This window comes from Ovis canadensis, chromosome 3 (assembly GCF_042477335.2).
Source record: "Ovis canadensis isolate MfBH-ARS-UI-01 breed Bighorn chromosome 3, ARS-UI_OviCan_v2, whole genome shotgun sequence".
NCBI lineage: Eukaryota > Metazoa > Chordata > Mammalia > Artiodactyla > Bovidae > Ovis > Ovis canadensis.
The window spans coordinates 87,915,877-87,931,010 of NC_091247.1; the positions used below are offsets into that span (position 1 = coordinate 87,915,877).

General features: G+C 41.6%; 1 pseudogene; it reads left to right on the top strand.

Moving 5' to 3' along the window:
- Positions 1-3,519: 3,519 nt before the first annotated feature.
- On the top strand, positions 3,520-4,299 carry LOC138438138 (glutamate-rich protein 5 pseudogene; annotated as a pseudogene).
- The last annotated feature ends 10,835 nt before the right edge of the window (positions 4,300-15,134 follow it).

Here is a 15,134-nt window from a genome sequence, read left to right on the forward strand (position 1 = left end):
TGCTTACCACTGAGCCACCAGGGAAGGACAGGTCTGCAGGGCAGGGAGGAGAATTTGCATTTTTACAATTTCCCAGGTGCAGCTGAAGCTGCTAATGCAGGGACCACATTTTGTGAACTGTTTTCTGGTAACTTAAAGCTCTCAGGCTTAATGATATAATTCAGGCTGAAACATAGGTCCTGTAAAAGGGGGAGGGATCACCAGATAAAGTAAAATTTCTCAGTTAAATATGAATTTCAGATAAACAGTTTTTAAATGTACCTCCCAAGTATTGCATGGGACAGACTTAAATTAAAAATTATTTGTTGCTTATCTGAAATTTAAATTAACTGGAGTGCTGTGTATACTGCATTTTAATTTGCTATGTCTGGCAATTCCATTCCAAGGGCATCATGTTTGCGAATTTCCTGATAGCATAAAAGCTACTCTGTGAATTAAACTATCTTTCTAGATCTTTCCCTTCTACCACCCAGCTCTCAGGTTCCTGAAATGGATTTCCCGACTCTGAGTAGGGTCCTTGTCCCAACCTTCCCCTGAGATACCCCTCTAGGACCTAGTGCTAACTTAATGTATCCCAGGTTGACTGCACTAGAGTCCCTTGGAGCTTATTGTTGCCATTCCTCTTCTGTATGAGTCTTTCAATTTCCTTTAATAGTAGAGACTTCAGGACAAGGCAGGAGAGAAAGTGGAGCCCACAAAGCACTCGGTCAGCTCCCTCCTTTGCCGATGCCAAGACTGGTCAAGTTGGTGCACCAGAGAAGATGCCTTAGTAAGCTCAGAGAGGGGCAGTTTGTCTACCCAAGCAAGCGAGCCTGGTGGTGTTGCCATTTGGAGTAAATATTCATAAAACATAGTGTGTTAGTGCTGTTTCTAGGTAAGTTAAGGATTGCAATCTATTTAATTTTTAAATCCTATTATTGCTCCTGTAGAGGCATTTCTGAAGGTGGACAAGCTTCCTGGCTAGGATGTGTCAACTTTAGGATATTGTTCCTAAAAGCAGGAGGGGATATCTTTGCCACTGACCATAACAAAGATGATAATGACAGGATAGATAAGGAAATTACTGAATGGAGATCAGTCTTATAAGACGTAACGTTTAGCTGGATTTTAATGTCCAAGGGTTTGTTCACCACTATTGGTCATTTCCAAATGGAACACTATATTTGAATTCACAACCTAGCGATACAGCGAAGATCTCAGAGTTTGGGTCTTACAATTTTCTGCAAATTTCTGGAGTGCATATTTAAAAGGACAGCATGGTTCTCTTCTTTCAAATACTAATAATTCTGTTTCAAAGAGCAGTAACTCAAAGCATTTTTCCAGTAATGCAGTCCTATTTCCAGATATTTTAATAATGCTAATCGGAACCCTCAGGCTTTATTTTTGTTTTTCTCTGAGGAATGGATTTCTGTTAAGCATTTGTATTATAATTCTAAAACCTACCCTTGTTTGAGAAACAGATGTTAGAAGAGAATGCAATCAAAAGCAAGAAGAAATGATTGTAGATGAGAGCAAATATTTATTTTCACATGTATCTAGTGGCTTCCTATAATGTCATCAGTGAACGAAAAGTCAAATAATAACTGTCTGCTGTTTGTGTGCAAAATGTTATTACTAACCCACCATTAAACTTGACATGCATTCTGAGCTTTTTTCCATTAGTCTTGATGTATTTGGGCAATGTCACTCATAGCTTCTTTCCTCATTTTACTAATAATCAGTAGCAGGCATTTACAAAAAAAGATAGCCAAGATCTTCTGGTATTTTTGTGGTCAAGGAAAAGAGCCAGGTTTCTGCTCCTAAGAAGGAATGAACCCATTTTCTCAACCTGACACGGATATCAGAGATTTGGAGGATTTAATAATGGTCAAAGTCGAAAGTATGGTACATTTTCCTATCAGGAAAACAAATCTACTCTATTCCTGCTATACACTCCATGTGTTAACAAAGACCGAATATAGCAGCAGGAAAAGACTGTAGTCAGTTAATGAATTTTCTATTTACATTCCAAACCAATAAGCTAATTTTTTGTTTGTTTGGCTTAACAGATTGTGCTTTAATTACAAGCCATTAGCCAGGCACTAATAGATGAAACTGTTTGGATTTCATAAATATTTTTGAATATTATACAACTCATTTAACAGTTTAATATACAGAAATAATGCTCTGATGTAGGGGAAACACTTAACTGAGATAGTGTTACTTGAGGATAGCTCAGCCTTTCTGACTCAATCCAGCAGAGGGAGCATTGGAGGTGGGGAGGGGCGGGTCTCTAGAATCAGACTGTCTTTACTTAGGTCCTGACTCTGCCATTTACTAGTGCATGACCTTGAGCAAGCTACCTAAGTGCCTCAGTTTCCTCATTAGTCAAATGGAGGTAATTTTATTACCAACCCCTGAAAGAGATTTCCAACAATAAGTGGGATAAGGCATATGAAGTGCCTACCACAGAGTGAGCATCCACTAAATATTAACTAAGAATAGAATAAAATCAGACAAAATTGAAACTATTTTCTGAACTCAAGTTCAGAACTCAAGTTCAAAACTAAAGTTCTGAATTATATCTGGATAAATCTCTTACTACATGTTGTAATTATTGCATGAAGTAAAGGCTACATTGCCTACCTAATAAATTTAACCAACAAATATTTGAATTTTGGAATAAATATATCTTATACACTGATGCCTGGTGGGCTGCTGTCTATGGGGTTGCACAGAGTCGGACACAACTGAAGCGACTTAGCAGCAGCAGCAGCAGCAGCATACACTGATTAGGAGTTTACTGGATTTAAAAGTAAATGTATGAAGGACATGTTTAATAAATCAAATCAAAACATCCCCTTATATTTTAAGTCATCCTGCTAGAATAAATATTGTCTAAAGCAATAAAGAGAATAGTACAAGAGAAGTACAGTTTCATTTGGCATCATTCAAATAGTGTTTCTAATACTTTTTATGTTTATTTATAGGCTTTCAGAAATGGTATTGACCTAACAGAAACCGAAATTTTAAGAAGAGGTGGCAAGAATACACAGGAGAAATATACAAAAAAGATCTTCATGACCCAGATAACCATGAAGGCGTGATCACTCACCTAGAGTCAGACATCCTGAAATTAGAAGTCAAGTGGGCTTTAGGAAGCATCACTACAAACAAAGCTAGTGGAGGTGGTAGAATTCCAGTTAAGCTTTTCAAATCCTAAAAGATGGTGCTGTGAAAGTGCTGTACTCAATATGCCAGCAAATTTGGAAAACTCAGCAGTGGCCACAGGACTGGAAAAGGTCAGTTTTCATCCCAATCCCTAAAAAAGGCATTGCCAGAGAATGTTCAAACTACCGCACAATTGTACTCATCTTACACGATAGCAAAATAATGCTCAAAATTCTCCAAGCCAGGCTTCAACAGTATGTGAACCATGAACTTTCAGATGTTCAAGCTGGATTTAGAAAAGGCAGAGGGGGGGAAAGATGAGCAGCCCCAGCTTCGAGAGACGATTCTCAGAGAGCATGGCGGACCGGAAGTGTTGGACTCAAGTCGGTGTGTGGAGACAGCTGTAAAGGCTGATTCACTCCATAAAACTGCGGAAGGTCCTGGGAACATGCAGAAGCTCCAACCTGAAGGAACAGTTGAAAGCATGGAACATCTGGTGGAAATGGCCAGGAAAATTCACACTAACGAAGAGGACCAACACATTGAAGGTGAGACAGGAGAAACGGTTGAAACAGAGATGGAGAGTGAGAAAGTCAGTGAAGCAGCTGAAACAAAAGAAGAAGAAACAGGAGAAGCCATGGATCTTTCAGCAGCCACACAGATAGGTCTGGATGGAAGGGTGAAGGGACACAGCATGTTGTAACAGAGAAGACAGAAAACTGCAGTGAAGTTTGGTTACAGATGCTATCTTTCAACATCGACATGTTTTATACCAGGAAAATGTGGTTATCATGTTCTTCATTACATTGTTCCATAGAACTGCTAAGCTATAAATGGTTTTCTTAGCTACTTAGAATTCAGAACTACAGTAGCCAGAGCCGGTACTGACTAGAGTATATGTTCATTTAAGAGTGTGAGGGCATTTTCTTCATTGTGGCAATGGGTCCATTCAGTGTAGAAGAGTGAGACCCTAAAAGAAAGCATACACCTCTAAGTATAGGTGACTGGAGAAAGGAGTTAAGTAAAAAATTTTAGGCAGCTCATGATAATGAAATCATACAGAATTAGGATGGAATAAGAATGATCAACAACAATGGGGCAACTTATATCTAGTATTTCTTTCCTATCACAGAATTTAAAGCTAGTAGGAACCTGGGAAAGTGTGTCATTTAATTATCTTCTTACCTGAAGTCTGTCTACTACCAAGGATCCTTCATGATCATGGTGTATGAAAAATGGTAACAAAATTCTCATAAAAGGAATACAGACTCTGGTGCTGTTATAAAATTAGGCATTTTTCACAATGAAAGGCTACACATTTTTAATGTGCCATTTTGAATCATTTAGTAATTTTATATGTATATGAGGTGTTTCAATTGGTGTTATTCCTTTAACTGACATTAAAGGTATTTTAAATTGACGTTTAAATATATTTCAGAGGCAACAAACAGCAAGAATTAAAAACTAGATTTGTTGACTATGTGGAGTCTATTCCTTGGGCTCTATTTTTTTAAAAGATTACTTTAATATTAGACTTTAGAGGTGGGAAAGAGCTAAAAAATCAAGATTTAAAAACCATTTACAATATTTCATTAATGTTAAAATGATATAGAAAGTCACCTTTCAAGAATTCCTCCGAAGTTGCCAAGGGATTTTGGTAAGTTATTATCTGTGATTATATGTGAATAAGAATAATGATAGCAGTCTTTTTCACCAGTGAGTGCCTTGTGCTTATGAATATCAGGATAGAATTATATTCTGGACACATTTAGTATCTTTATCTTATTTGTAAATATATAGTTTAAAAATAACTTCTTAGATGAATTAACTAGACTCTTTTACTTTAGCTTCTGTATCAAACTATGACGATGATATAATTAATTTTAAGAACATAGAATAGAGGGGAGAATTATCTTTACTCTGATTTTAATGTTTTTATGTTCCTGACAAGCTGGATTGTGATTTTATTGAGAAGGACTATTTTATGTCTTTGAATTCATGCATTTTACTCTTTTAATGGAAAAGATGGGTGCTTTCATGAAAATGATAGGTGCTTGATAAATATGTTAAATCAATAAGTGAATAACAAGTACCAAGGGTTCCCATTTATACTTAACATTAAAAAAATATTTAAAATATGAAAAAAAAAAAAGAAAAGGCAGAGGAACCAGAGATCAAATTGCCAACATCCGCTGGATCATAGGAAAAGGAAGAGTGTTCTAGAAAAACATCTACTTTTGCTTTATTGACTATGCCAAAGCCTTTGAGTGTGTGGATCACAACAAACTGTGGAAAATTCTGAAAGAGCTGGAAATACAAGACCACCTTACCTGCCTCCTGAGAACTCTGTATGCAGGTCAAGAAGCAAGTTAGAACTGGACATGGAACAACAGACTGGTTCCAAATAGGGAAAGGAGTACATCAAGGCTGTATATTGTCACCCTGCTTATTTAACTTATACACAGAGTACATCATGCAAAATTCAGGGCTGGGTGAAGCACAAGCTGGAATCAAGATTGCCAGGAGAAATATCAGTAACCTCAGATATGCAGATGACACCACCCTTATGGCAGAAAGTGCAGAACTAAAGAGCCTCTTGATGAAAGTGAAGGAGGAGAGTGAAAAAGCTGGCTTAAAACTCAACATTCAGAAAACAAAGATCATGGCATCTGGTCCCATCACTTCATGGGAAATAGATGGGGAAACAGTGGAAACAGTGACAGACTTTATTTTGGGGGGCTCCAAAATCACTGCAGATGGTGATTACAGCCAAAAAATTAAAAGACACTTGCTCCTTGGGAGAAAAGCTATGACCAACCCAGGCAGCATGTTGAAAAGCAGAGACCTTACTTTGCCAAAGCAGGTCTGTCTAGTCAAGACTATGGTTTTTCCAGTAGTCATGTATGAATGTGAGAACTGGACTATAAAGAAAGCTGAGCACCGAAGAATCGATGTTTTTGAACTGTGGTGTTGGAGAAGACTCTTGAGAGTCCCTTGGACTGCAAGGAGATCCAATCAGGTCATCCTAAAGGAAATCAATCCTGAATATTCATTGGATGGATTGATGCTGAAGCTGAAAATCCAATACTTTGGTCACCTGATGTGAAGAAGTGACTCACTGGAAAAGACCCTGATGCTGGGAAAGACTGAAGGCAGGAGGGGAAGGGGATGACAGAAGAGGAGATGGTTGGATGGCATCGCTGACTGAATGGACATGAGTTTGAGTAGGATCCAGGAGTTGGTGATGGACAGGGAAGCCTGGCGTGCTGCAGTCCATGGGGTCGCAAAGAATTGGACACAAGTGAGTGACTGAACTGAACTGATAGGCTTTCATTAAAAAAATCTCTTGGTCTATAATTTTTGGACTTTGGCAGTAGCACCAACAAGCCATTGGAAAACCAGTGAATGGAAACAGCTCTGTCTTCAAGGATGTGGTTTCTAAGGTCTGGTGCTCTCTGCTGTACTAGTCACAGCTGGGTAGGAGGGAGAGTAGGCATGGAATGAAGTCAGGCAAGGTAAGTGAGGTGTCAGTGGAATCTGGGTGGTTAGATCACTCAAGCTGTGAATATGTAGTGTCTGTGATTTCCTGACAACAAGCACTTTTTTGGGTGAAGCCCCCAGTTTTCATGACCAGAGCAGTCCAAGAATTAAAACATAGGGATGTAAGGCAGGAAGGGGGTAAGCTAAGGGAATACAGAGAGATGTGAGTCTTCCCTGTGTTCTATTTGCTCTCCTACTGTGCTGGAAGCATTTGGGGATTTTTTTTTTTTTTTTTTTTTTTTTAGGTTTTGGCCTTACATGAGGGCATGTAGGATCTTAATTCCCTGACCAGGGCTCAAACCCACCCCCCTGCAATGGAAGAGTAGAGTCTTAACCACTGGACTGCCAGGGAAGTCCCAGGAATTTTTTTTTTTTAATAACTGCCTTGATATTACTAATTTGAATGGGCACTCACTCCTCTTCCAATCTCCCCTTCTGTGGCTATAGATAAACATTTTATGTTGGTGGTTAATTCTTTCCATGAGGGACTCTCATGGAAGAGAATACGAGGCAGAATAAAAGTATCATTATGAGGATTATACTCCATAATAGAAATTTACATTATTCAAATTCAGTTCAGTCACTCAGTTGTGTCGACTCTTTGAGACCCCATGAACCACAGCATGTCAGGCCTCCCTGTCCATCACCAACTGCCAGAGTCTACCCAAACCCATGTCCATTGAGTCAGTGATGCCATCCAACCATCTCATCCTCTGTCATTCCCTTCTCCTCCTGCCCTCAATCTTTTCCAGCATCAGGGTCTTTTCAAATGAGTCAGCTCTTCACATTAGGTGGCCAAAGTATTGGAGTTTCAGCTTCAACACCAGTCCCTTCAATGAACACCCAGGACTGATCTCCTTTAGGATGGACTGGTTGGATCTCCTTGCAGTCCAAGGGACTCTCAAGAGTATTCTCCAACACCACAGTTCAAAAGCATCAATTCTTTGGCGCTCAGCTTTCTTTATAGTCCAACTCTCACATCCATACATGACTACTGGAAAAATCATAACCTTGACTAGACAGACCTTTGTTGACAAAGTAATGTCTCTGCTTTTTAATATGCTGTCTAGGCTGGACATAACTTTCCTTCCAAGGAGCAAGTGTCTTTTAATTTCATGGCTGCAATCACCTTCTGCAGTGATTTTAGCTATTAACATTATAAAAAATATCTCTACAAAAGTAAAATGGGTATTTGCTGGCTCATGTACTCTGCTAACTGATCTTATAAAATTTATTTCCATTTTATATCTTAAATTTTTGTACAGCCTAGAAGAATAGACTGAAAAGCATTGTATCATATCTAACACACACGTCTGGGCTTCCCCCCATACTCACAAAGGCAAGGCTTATTATGACTTGTACCATTTATCTTGTCTTCTTTTGTTCAATTAATTGCTGATGTCATCTCTTTTGGCTAGTCCTGAAAGTATGGTTAGCCTTCCCTTGTTTACTTTTTGACATTCTGAAAGTGAAAGTGAAGTCGTTTAGTCATGTCTGACTCTTTGTGACCCCCTGGCCTGTAGCCTACCAGGCTTCTCTGTCCATGGGATTTTCCAGGCAAGAATACTGGAGTGGGTTACCATTTCCTTCTCCAGGAGATCTTCCTGACCCAAGGACTGAACCCAGGTCTCCTGCATTGCAGGCAGACGCTTTACCGTCTGAGCCACCATAGGACGTATCAAGTCATACTCAACGGAACTACCATTATCAAGCATTTACTATATATGCTCTGTATACTGAGTGCTGTTCAGTAAACCTTACATATGTTACTTCATTTAATTCTTGTCTCAAGCCCATAAGGTAGATATTACTTCCTTTTACAATTGGAGATTGTGAAACTCAAAAAATTTAAATGCTGTTCTCAAAGTTAAACATCTACTGAGTGGCACACACACATACTTGCAACAAATTTAGTTCAACTATAAATTCCATGCTCCTTCAGTAGGCTATGGTGACTAAGAACTTTGCCTATTGAGTGCAGGATTATTTCATGTAGAAGCCAATACTGTTTTTATATTATCTGGCTGTCTTACCAGACAATACTATTCTTCCTACACTCTCAGGCAATGTCAGCATTGTTCAGTCTCTGCACAAATCAAGATTCCTTTTTCAGTATTCTAAATATAAAATATTGACCATCCTACTTGTGGCATAGTGTAAGGTATTGTAGAGGATACAAAATTACATGAGCCAAGGCCTCTAATCTTACGAGGTTGCATTTAATGGCAAAGGTGTGAGCATGATAAAAACTGCATGAAAATGTCTACAATATGAGGCAGAATAAAAGTAACATTATCGAGATTATAATCCATGACAGGAATTTATAAAAAGAAGGAGACAACCACAGAAGCCTCTCCTCATTGGATCCTGGTTGAGATTTGCCTTTTTTTTTTTTTTTGCTGTAGTTTATGGTGGGCGGGAAGAGGGTGTTTGCTATGACCAGTGCATTTTCTTGGCAAAACTCTATTAGTCTTTGCCCTGCTTCATTCCACATTCCAAGGCCAAATTTGCCTGTTACTCCAGGTGTTTCTTGACTTCCTACTTTTGCATTCCAGTCCCCTATAATGAAAAGGACATCTTTTTTGGGTGTTAGTTCTAAAAGGTTTTGTAGGTCTTCATAAAACCATTCAACTTCAGTTTCTTCAGTGTTACTGGTTGGGGCATAGACTTGGATAACTGTGATATTGAATGGTTTGCCTTGGAGATGAACAGAGATCATTCTGTCGTTTTTGAGACTGCATTCAAGTACTGCGTTTCGGACTCTTTTGTTGACCATGATGGCTACTCCATTTCTTCTGAGGGATTCCTGCCCACAGTAGTAGATATAATGGTCATGTGAGTTAAATTCACCCATTCCAGTCCATTTTAGTTTGCTGATTCCTAGAATGTCAATGTTCACCCTTGCCATCTCTTGTTTGACCACTTCCAATTTGCCTTGATTCATGGACCTAACATTCCAGGTTCCTATGCAATATTGCTCTTTACAGCATCAGACTTTGCTTCTATCACCAGTCACATCCACAACTGGGTATTGTTTTTGCTTTATATTGTCACCCTGCTTATTTAACTTATATGCAGAGGACATCATGAGAAACGCTGGACTGGAAGAAACACAAGCTGGAATCAAGATTGCCGGGAGAAATATCAATAACCTCAGATACGCAGATGACACCACCCTTATGGCAGAAGTGAAGAGGAACTAAAAAGCCTCTTGATGAAAGTGAAAGAGGAGAGTGAAAAAGTTGGCTTAAAGCTCAACATTCAGAAAATGAAGATCATGGCATCCGGTCCCATCACTTCATGGGAAATAGATGGGGAAACAGTAGAAACAGTGTCAGACTTTATTTTTTTTGGCTCCAAAATCACTGCAGATGGTGACTGCAGCCATGACATTAAAAGACGTTTACTCCTTGGAAGAAAAGTTATGATCAACCTAGATAGTATATTCAAAAGCAGAGACATTACTTTGCCGACTAAGGTCCATCTAGTCAAGGCTATGGTTTTTCCTGTGGTCATATATGGATGTGAGAGTTGGACTGTGAAGAAGGCTGAGCACCGAAGAATTGATGCATTTGAACTGTGGTGTTGGAGAAGACTCTTGAGAGTCCCTTGGACTGCAAGGAGATCCAACCAGTCCATTCTGAAGGAGATCAACCCTGGGATTTCTTTGGAGGGAATGATGCTAAAGCTGAAACTCCAGTACTTTGGTCACCTCATGCGAAGAGCTGACTCATTGGAAAAGACTCTGATGCTGGGAGGGACTGGGGGCAGGAGGAGACGGGGACGACCGAGGATGAGATGGCTGGATGGCATCACGGACTCGATGGACGTGAGTCTGAGGGAACTCCGGGAGATGGTGATGGACAGGGAGGCCTGGTGTGGCTGCGATTCATGGGGTCGCAAAGAGTCGGACATGACTGAGTGACTGAACTGAACTGAATGGTGGGCGGGGGTGGGAATCAGAGAGAGAGTCTGTCAGTCACATTTCAATGGTTCATTATCACTGCCATTTGGTACAAACAGCTCATATTTGGTGAGAAATAATAATCAGTGCAAATAAGGATGTAGGCAGAGGTGGGGCATGGAGATATTCCATGATTGTATTGACATTTTCTCCACATTGTGACAGTGATGATAATCTCTAAAAAAGAGTGAAAAAACCCCTATTGCTCTCACTATAACTATAGTTAGTCTGACAACCAAGCATTCACTAATTAAATGTAATGTTAAATATATAAAATGTATTGAGTTGGGATACATAATGATAAACTGAAGCTTATAATCTGTAGAAAATATAAGATGTCTATACAAATAAATATCCTGTGATGAGAAATGATAAAAGTCATTAGAGAAGGAGAGAGATGTCATCATAATATTTGAGAGGAGAAACAGGTTATTTTCACTGGAGGAATCAGGGGAGTCTGAAGGAGGTGACAATAACTATTGATGTTGCTATTTTAGTCGCTAAGCCATGTCTGACTCTTTGCAACCCCATGGACTGTAGCCCACCAGGCTCCTCTGTCCATGGGATTTCCATGGACAAGTATACTGAAGTGGGTTGCCATTTCCTTCTCCAGGGGATGTTCCCAACTTATGGATGGAACCTGCATCTCCTGCTTTGGCAGGCAGATTCTTTACCACTGGGCCACTAGGGAAGCCCAATAACTACTAATAGCTAACCTCTTTTCATTGCTAACCAGGTACCAGGCCTTAAGCATATATTAACTTATTTAATGCTCATAACAGCTCTATGAGGTAGATGCAATCTGCCCCCCATAGTCCAACTCTGTATTTTCCAGGAAAAGAAACCAAGTCATAGAGATTAAATGACCTACTAGCAAGTGGCCTGAAGTTTGACTTTAGAGGCTAATCATTTAACCACAGCTCTATTTACCAGCCTGTGCCAGGATGGATGGGAGTGGTTCCTCACATGGAGCTAGGAGAACAAGCAGAGAGACAGCCTCAGGAAAGGACAAGGAGGGCACGGGGCTGGCACATGAAGAGAAGTAATCATAAACAGGAAAAGGGAAGGCTATGTAACATTAGGTTAGAGTCAGGCCACAGAGAGCACTGAGAAGATATCTAAAGGGATTGTACTTTACTTTTTATGATTGACAGTTTTTGAAATGCCTCAGCTTATGACATAGATGGGCCACAGGGAAGCTAATCTGATAGCCATGTACAAGATGGATATAAAGGTTGTTGAGAGGCAGGGAGAGCAGTTAGGAGGTTAAAATCCGTAACAGGGAACATAGCTTAGAGTGATGGGGTGATTAAAGTGAGGGTGACAATGAGGAATTGCAAAATCGAAAGTGAGGAATTCAGAATGGCAGTCATGGAAGTGTAAAATTGCAAGATAGATTTTATTTCTTGAGGAGTCAAAAGAGATGCTTAAGATTTGAGTGTGGGTTATTGCAAGGGCAGAGGTGTTATCCACACAGCTCTGGACTTTCAGAGAAGTGACGTTTGAGTAGAAAATGAAGTTAATTTTGTACATATAGTCATGCAGATAGAATTTTCTGTTGGATAATTCTCGGACAGAAAGGTTGATAAAAAGTTTCATCTCTATTTGGTTGTTCTTTATATTTTCTAACTCTTTACAGACTTCTAACCTCTCTCTGTGTATCCATTCTCCTCCCAAGTTCTTTTGTCATCTTTAAGATCATTACTCTTAACTCTTTCATGGTAGATTGCCTATCTCCACTTCACTTAGTTCTTCTTCTGGGGTTTTATCTTGTTCCTTCATCTAGAACATGTTCTTCTGCCTCAATTTATCCAAGTTGCTGTGTGAATTTTTATGGATGTGACAGGTTAGTTAGGTTTCTTGACCCTGGAGAAGTGGCCTTCCGTAGGTCATGTCCTATGCATCGCAGCAGTGCACTCATCTTTTGTCACTCAAGCTATAATATTCCAGGGCTTTCCCCTAAGAAGGCTGTGTGGTCCTTCTGTTGTGACTGGGTGACTGTGTGGGCGATCTGATAGGCTTGGCTGGCCCCTAGTTTGGTTGGCTGCCAGGCCCTGTCTTGTATAAATGCTGCTAGTTGCCGGTTGGTGGGTCCTAGGTGGCTGTCTGCAGAACTCAAGGGACTGCGGGGTAATGCTTGCTCACTGGTGGGTGGAGTTGGGGTCCAGAAGTCTCTGAGGCTATTACCCCTGTACTGCTGAGTGTGGCCAGGTCATGGGGTAGTGCTGGACTACTGGTAGGCAGGGCTGGGTCCTGGAATCCACAGTGTCCATGGATCTGAGAGCTGGTGTCAGATTGCTGGCGTGTATGTGTGAGTTGCCGACACAGTTGGGTATGGGGTTTGAGGTATCCCAAAGCTTGTGTTGGCCTGCTGGTGGTCAGGGTCTGGACTGCTGTGGAACTGTGGTCTTCTTGGGTCTGTTGTCTGCCCTCTGGTGGGTGGAGCTGGGTCCTGGGCCTCTGGTGAGGTGGGCAGGGCTGTGCACAGTGGTTCATCTAGCGGCAACCCTGGGATCTGGAGGCTGCGGGCTCAGGAAGTCTTTAGGCCTCCTGAGTGGGCCTGAGAGTTCCAGAAAAACATCTACTTCTGTTTTATTGACTATGTCAAAGGCTTTGACTGTGTGGCTCACAACAAACTGTGGAAAATTCTTAAAGTGATGGGAATACCAGACCACCTTACCTGCCTCCTGAGAACTCTGTAGGCAGGTCAAGAGGCAACAGTTAGAGCCAGACATGGAACAATGGACTGGTTCCAAATTGGGAAAGGAGTACGTCAAGGCTGTATATTGTCACCCTACCTATTTAACGTATATGCAGAGAACATCATGCAAAATGCTGGGCTGGAAGAAGCACAAGCTAGAGTCAAGATTTCCAGGAGAAATATCAATAACCTCAGCTATGCAGATGCCATGACCCTTACGGCAGAAAGCGAAGAGGAACTAAGAGCCTCTGGATGAACATGAAAAAGGAGAATGAAAAAGCTGGGTTAAAACTCAACATTCAAAAAACAAAGATAATGGCATCTGGTCCCATCACTTCATGGCAAATAGATGGGAAACAATGGAAACAGTGACAGACTTTATTTTCTTGGGCTCCCATATCACTACAGATGGTGACTGCAGCTGTGAAATTAAAAGATGCTCGCTCCTTGGAAGAAAAGCTATGACCAACCTAGACAGCATATTAAAAAGCAGAGACCTTACTTTGCCAACAAAGGTCTGTTTAGTCAAAGCTATGGTTTTTCCAATTGTCATGTATGGATGTGAGAGTTGGGCTATAAAGAAGGCCAAAGAATTGATGGTTTTGGACTGTGGTGTTGAAGAAGACTCTTGAGAGTCCCTTGGACTCCAAGGAGATCAAACCAGTCAATCCTAAAGGAAATCAGTCCTGAATATTCATGCTGAAGCTGAAGCTCCAGTACTTTGGCCACCTGATTCGAAGTATTGACTCATTAGAAAATACCCTGATGCTGGGAAAGATGGAAGGCAGGGGGAGAAGGGGAGGACAGAGGATGAGATGGTTGGATGGCATCACCGACTGAATGGACATGAGTTTGAGCAAGCTCCGGGAGGTGGTGATAGACAGGGGAGCCTGGCGTGATGCAGTCCATGAAGCCCCAGAGTTGGACGTGACTGAACAACTGAACTGAACTGAGTGGGCCTGCGGCGCTGCTCCTTAGTTCTTTGGCCTCAGGCCCCCGCTCCAGCTGCTGCAGTTTTGGGCGGGGCGGGTCTGGGCGTCAAGAGTGAGAGGGAGGAGCCCCCAGGGCGCCCGCTGGTACCAGCTTTCTGCGGCTTCCTGAGATAGCATGAGCTCCTGAATACTGTTGCCCCACAGGAGCTGCAGCCTCCTCCCCGCCACTCCAGGAGACTCTCCGAGGCTGGCAGGTAGGTCTGGCCGAGGATCTTGTCAGATGACGGCTTTCCCCTGTGTCTCAGTGCGCATGACAATCAGGTGTGCCTTTAAGGGTAAAGTCTTTTTCCCGCAGTCTGTTGGGTACTCCGGAAATTAAGCCCCACGGTCTGCAAAGCCAAACACTGGGGGGCTGGTTTCCCCAGTGCGGTACCCTCAGGCTGGGGAGCCCATGTGGGGCTCAGAACTGTGGTCCAGTGAGAGAAGCCCTGCACATATTCTCCAGTCAGTGGGCTGCCCACCCGGGGCGGGGTTTGGACTCCACTGTACCAGGAGTCTGCCCCACCTACCTGTTTTATGTCTTCAGTGGTAGATCTTTGGTAGAAGATCTTTTCTGCTCGGTTTCGGTCTTTTTCACAGGTGATAGTTCCGCAGATAGTTGTGGTTTTGGTGTGCTCCCGAGAGCAGATGAACTCAGGGTCCTTTCTCCTCCGCCATCTTGTTTTGATATCCTGACTGACTTTTTATTTGGCTGCGTTGGGTCTTAGTTGCAGCATGCTGGGTTTTCACATCACCTGGGATCTTTCATTGCAGCTCATGGGCTCCCTAGTTGTGGTGCATGGGCTTT